This window comes from Erinaceus europaeus, chromosome 5 (assembly GCF_950295315.1).
Source record: "Erinaceus europaeus chromosome 5, mEriEur2.1, whole genome shotgun sequence".
NCBI lineage: Eukaryota > Metazoa > Chordata > Mammalia > Eulipotyphla > Erinaceidae > Erinaceus > Erinaceus europaeus.
This window is the reverse complement of record NC_080166.1, coordinates 43234397-43240396: the sequence shown is the minus strand read 5'-3', so window position 1 is coordinate 43240396 and position 6000 is coordinate 43234397. Positions and strand designations below refer to the sequence as shown.

The 6000-nt window shown below is 44.7% G+C and overlaps 1 protein-coding gene across 1 annotated transcript in view; it reads left to right on the top strand.

Moving 5' to 3' along the window:
• Positions 1–244: 244 nt before the first annotated feature.
• PIK3R1 (phosphoinositide-3-kinase regulatory subunit 1) overlaps positions 245–6000 on the top strand; it is a 100886-nt gene continuing 95130 nt past the window's right edge. Inside the window, exon 1 of the mRNA XM_007523506.3 lies at positions 245–385. The gene's annotated coding sequence lies outside the window, so the exon portion shown is untranslated. The remainder of the gene's footprint in view (positions 386–6000) is intronic.

The following is a 6000-nucleotide window of genomic DNA, read 5'->3' as shown; positions in this document are numbered from 1 at the left end:
CAGGAAGGCTCCGTGGGCCCAGAGCTCCTCCCCAGCGGCCCCGCGAGCCGCTGCGAGGGCGGGCGCAGTGAGGCCGGCAGGGGCGGAGACTCGGGCGCTGGTTGGCGCGGGATCGGGGGCGGGGAGCGCGGGGCTGGCCCGGAGGCGGGACCGCTGTAGGCGCTGGAACTGCGGCTCTGGGAGTCGCCAGCAGCTGGAGAGGCTCGGAGGAAGCGGCCGCTGCCACTAGGGCGGGCGAGCGGGCGAGCGGGTCGGAACCGTGAATTCAGATCTGGAACCGCCGGCGGGTTGGAAACGGGCCGGAGTCGCGCGTAGGAGCCGTGCGCGTAGGAGGCCGCCGTGCAGCCTGGGCCCCGCAGAGGAAGGAAGCGGGCCGCAGAGGGAGGTAGGCGGCGGCGGTCCGTGTGTGTGTGCGCGCGGAAGGGGGAGGCGGTGCGTGCGAGCTCGGCAGCCACCGCTCTCTTCCTGTCACCGGCAGCCGCTTCTCCTTCGGTAGCGGATCCCAGCCGCAGGGGAGCGGGGCGGCTGCCTGCCGGTGGTCTCGGCATCCGCCGCCGGCTTGCCGGGCAGTCGCGGCTAGCGCCCTGCGTGCACCCCGCCGCCACCTGGCTCCCCCTTTCCCGGTGTTGTTTCTGAACGCCACCGGGCGCCTGTGTCCCGGAGTTACAGACGATCTTCGGATACCTCACCACCTCTCAGCCACATTCCACTTCGGAGGGTCTTCGCTGTCGCTTTGCTGCAGTTTTCCGGGCCTGTCGCTGAAGAGCGCCCAGACCGGTTCCCTGGCATTAACGGGAAGGAGAACTGCTCCCCCCCTCCCCGCTGTCCCCACCCCTGTGCCCTCCAGCTGCAGCCGGGGTCGCCGCTGGGACTCCTCTAGGGGCGGGCGGGGCTGGGGGGGGGGGAATCCGGGGACCTTGCCCCCAGGCCCCCGCCCTCCGAAGTTTGCCTCTTCCGGGATGGGGGAAGTGTGCCTCTGCGGCGGGTCCTTGGGGGCCCCTAACTCAAAGTCTAGTATCGCCTGGCTTGTGCAGGTTGTTGGGGATTTTTTTTAATGGGGTCCTAGAACCACCCGGAAATCCAAGGTTTTTCCCACTTTTTTTTTCTTTTGTAATGCGGAACGAGACTGGAGGGACCTGCCCAGCAATATGGAGCCGGCTAGGGAGAGCAAGAGAGCATGCAAACCCAAGTTAAAATATCGCGGGGGAATAGTCTGGAAGCCAGTGCTCTTAACACTCACTCCCCAAGGGCAGAGATTGACTTGCTGAATTACAAGACAAAGAGAACAGGAAAGCTCAGCCTTGCATCCCAGCACAGAATAATACCTTGATAACCAAAATTGTGCATGAAATGCCAGGGTGTGAACGGAATGTTGAAATGTTGAAAGCAGGATGTGTAAGAATTAGGTTTGGTGACGTTCTGCGCTGGGTGCTGTTACTATCCTAAAGGTCTCATGTCCACCCACTTAGTTAATTCCTGGTAGAGCAGCGCTGTTGGTAGGTATTTCAGGTTGAGTTGAGTTTTCTCATGATTTTTTTTTTAAATGACATCTGAAACTATAGTGACTTTCCCCCCTCCATTCTTTTTTTCTTTGTCAGTAAGTGCAAAGTACCAGTGGATAAGACAATTCTGAGTTTTGCATGCAGCAGAATGCAACAATCTTGTCATTTGAGAGATTCAAGCTTTAGTTGTTGGGCAGAATATTGACAAAACTTATTAACCCAGGTTTTATGTGGAATTGATTTTTCACCTTTCATTAACTTGTTTTGAAAGGCAACTTAAACAAGATAGGTATTGGCTACAGAGCCCATAGGTAGGTAGGTAGGTAGGTAGGTGAACAAGCTCATTTCTGAGCTTCTGACTAAATCATTGAGAATCTGGTGACTTCTGCAGAGGACTTTTATTATTAGAAAAGAAAAAGAAAAGTACCCCACTAGATGTATTGTGGATCATGCCATTCTCGATATAAACAGTTTAAAACAGTTCATCTATTTTCTTAGGAACAGAATTTGCATAAAGTATGGGAAACAAATGTCTTGATCATGTAATACAATCTCCTAAGAATGATTTTTTTAAATTTGTCCTTACAAAGTTTGGGAAGGTGTATGTGGTTCCGAATCAGGGCTTAAAGTACATAGTTGAAAATGCTCCCCACCTTGCAAAAGAACTAGATTGCACTACTGCTAGTGTATTCAGCTTTGCATATACCATGTATATGCCACTTGCAGATAGGTACTAAAACTGTACTTTCCCCAAAGGAGTGTGTGTAGTGTCTGTCTCTGTCTTTCTCTTTCTTTAAGAATTTACCTATTCATAGGAAAGATAGGAGAGAAAGAACCAGACATCAGTCTGGTACATGTGCTGCCGCCAGGGATTGAACTCAGAACCTCATGATTAAGAATCCAATGCATTATCCACTGCGCCACCTCCCGGACCACAAGAAGTGTGTAGATTTTCATGAGAAGAAAAAAGTCTTATATCCAATGCTGATTTCTAAAGTGTTAGATTTACTTTTAACTTTCATCTTGATTTGGGAATCTGTTCTTGTTGCATAACAGAACTCTGCAGTGTACATATTATCTGCCGTTTTATCTGCTTTTTAACAGGCTATCACTGTCTTTATATTTGTGAAGCTGGTAGTCAATGTGGAAAGGCATTTCACTTTCCATAGAGTAATTATTTTATCTTTCCTTAGCCATTTTTTAAAAGTTTAAATTTAATGCAGCGGGTTAAATGTAGGCAGCGCAAAGCACAAGGACCGGCATAAGAATCCGGGTTCCAGCACCCAGCTACCCACCTACAGGGGAGTCACTTCACAAGCAGTGAAGCAGGTCTGCAGGTGTCTATCTTTCTCTCCCCCTCTGTGTCTTCCCCTCCTCTCTCCATTTCTCCCTGTCCTACCCAACAACGACGATACCAATAACAACAATAATAATTACAACAATAAAACCAAGGGCAACAAAAGGGAATAAATAAATATTAAAAAACATAAAAGTTTAAATTTATTAAGATCAAGAAATCCCTATAGAATTAAATAGTTTTGGTAAACAGAAGTGGCACTTTAAGTTATAGATGCTATATGTTTTGCTTACTAACTTGGTGATGGTAATGTGTACTTATCTTTTGGAAATATTATTTGCACCTAAACTTGTTTTTACAAATCTAATTTCATGGTGTTGAAAGTGTTGGTTATACCTTTAATGCATTTTTTTCCATGCATGCCTTGTAATTTTCAGGTTAGTGTATTGGTTGAAATTTCTCCTTGAGAATAGTTCTGTGTACTGTTTTAAAAAGGCAGTAGCCCACATGCTTGAACTTTCATTATGTTCACATTTTGTAATGTGCAAAACATACTTGATTTTATGGTCTGATAGAATATAGAGAGCTGAGATGATGTTGGCATTTGTTTTGCTGTTAACCTGACACATTTGAGGCATACATAATGCAGAAAAAATTGGGAAGTGCTTTTTTCACTATCATACATTTTATTTTTATTTTATCAGAGTACTGCTCAGTTCTGGTTTATGGTGGTGTGGGGGATTTAACCTGACACCTTGGAGCTTTATGCTTGAGTCTCTGCATAATCATTATACTATCTCCTCCACCCTGCATTATACATTTTAAACTGATTTTTTTTTTTCCTCGTTAGGAAGGACACATTTATTGCTTAAGACCACAGAATTAAACATTTTAGTGTAGTGAAGGTGAATAAATTGTCAAAATCAATTTAGTTTTTGTCCTAGAAAACTTAGTATAAATGAACATAACCATTACTAAAAAGAAACATAGGCTATATATAATTATTTGTCAGTAGAATCAATTTGGTTTTGGTCCTAGAAAACTTAGGATAAGTGAACACAACCTTTACTAAAAAGAAACATAGGTTATAGCTATTTACATCTTTATTGCGTTTTTTTCCTGCCTCTTCTACCTATATCCTAGTTGATTACTTGTTATGATTCTGCCACATGCTTTAGAATTTTGCTTTAAAGAATAGTGATTTAAAGGCCATTTCATGTACATTATGCCAAAATGACTGAAAAATTGACTGTGCAATTATTCATAAATTTGTCTGTTGGTTTATGTTAGTTTTTTTTTGCTTTTTTTTTAAGGTTTGGATGAGTGTAATTTAGTTTTTACTTTAAATTTTTCTACAAAATTATCTATGGAGATTTTCTATTTTTAGCATTAGTTTTCTGAAAGTCAATCAAATATGTTCCCACAGGCACCTATAATCAAAATAGTTTTCAGATTAGCAGTCACCACAGAAAATATTGAAGTCACAGGAGTCTGGTCAGAGAAAGTGAGGAGATGTGATTAGTGGTGGAGTGAGTTAATAAAGTGAGGTGCCTGGCCTGGTGTGCCTTGCTCCTTGCCTTCTTCACAGGATGGTCAGACCCTGGGCACAGCCCCAGGAGCTTGGGCTGTAAAGTGAGGACACAGCTGGCTTCAGTCCTTGGAGGATTGCATTAGTACTGTCCTCTTTGCTCTTTGAAGCCTGCTAAGGAGCAGTCACCAAACCCTGTTGGAGAGGAGTCAGATCTGGAACTCCACCTCCTGCCTATCCCCCCACCCCCCTCCCTCCGCCCCACTTAACCCCCAGCCCCTCCCCCTGCCTTCCCTTCCCAGGTCTCCTTTGCCCTGACCACCCCCCCCCCCCACACACACACACCTTTACCCTGACCTCTGCTGAGCCACTCTTCTCTGGTAGGCTCAGAACTGACTGGGCAAAGTCCCCAGGCAGCCCTTATCTATCTCTATCTATTTACATAGAAAAGAAGTTAAGGAGACAGCAGAGTTTTTCATTTTGGCTGTAGCTTAAGAATTCATTGGAACAGTGTGTAGCATTCAGAGGCAGTGTAAATGAAACCCCCTGGCAAACATCTGTTCCTGTTCCTGTTCTCAATCTGAAATGTATAAAAGGAAATATTTAATACTGATAGGAGTAATAGCAATGGCTGCAGTTACTACCTGTGTGACTTCAGGCAAATTAAGTAACTCCTCTGTTCTTGTTTTTACATTTGTAAAATAGAGCACCTTGGATGGTTGTAGGGATTCTTGAGATGAGTTGGTATGTACAAAACTCTAAGAAGTATGTCTGAACCATGATAAACACTATATGAGTGTTAAGTGTATTAAGCTTTAATTAATTATCAGTCATGGAACTAGGAGATTTTTATGTGTGATTTTATTTAATCCTCATAAAAACCCTATAAAGTGTATATTATTATATCTGTTTCACAGATGGTAAAATTACACCACAGAGTTTTTAAGTAACTTGCTAATCAACCCTCTGAAGCTGAAAACCCCAGGCTCCTGTTACCCTTCTTGTTAGGATTTTAAAATAGTGTTGTCTTTTTGCATAACAAAGGGGGCTTCAGATCATTTCTTTTTGTCCTTTTATTTACTGTTAAACTCCTTACTGTGATGATGCAGAGAACCATGCTGGTCAGCCAGTGTCCTCTCTGGGTGACAGGATATATATCTCAGGTCTGGAAGCCATAGTGTAGCCCCTTTCTCTCTGTATCCCTGTGGTGACCACTGAGCTGAAGAGTGGGCTCCTGCTGGCCTGCGCTTCTAGATAGCTCCCCACCCCATCTCCCTGCAGTGCGTGGATGTCATCCCATCACTTTTCTCTCTGGAGGATTTTGTCTTACTTCCACCTGGGGTTGCCTCTGTGCTGGCCCCCCCCCCCCCCCCCCATCTCAGCTCCCTGAGTGGTTTCCCCACTGGATACATACTCAACTCTTGAGTTTGGCAACAGGCAGCACTTTCTGGTCACTTGGTTGGTTTGAAAATAATGGTGATAATTGATGCCTGTGACTTTGGGCTTAATTTGAGTCCATCCTTTTGCTTTAATTGTGATGTAATTCACATACAGTCACTTGTACCCTATGCTCATCATTGGAAATTGAAAAGAATTCCTGCATGCTAGGACATTTGTACTGAGCTCAGTTTGATTATTAAGAGTTCCAGGACATCATATTTAAAGGTGAAAAG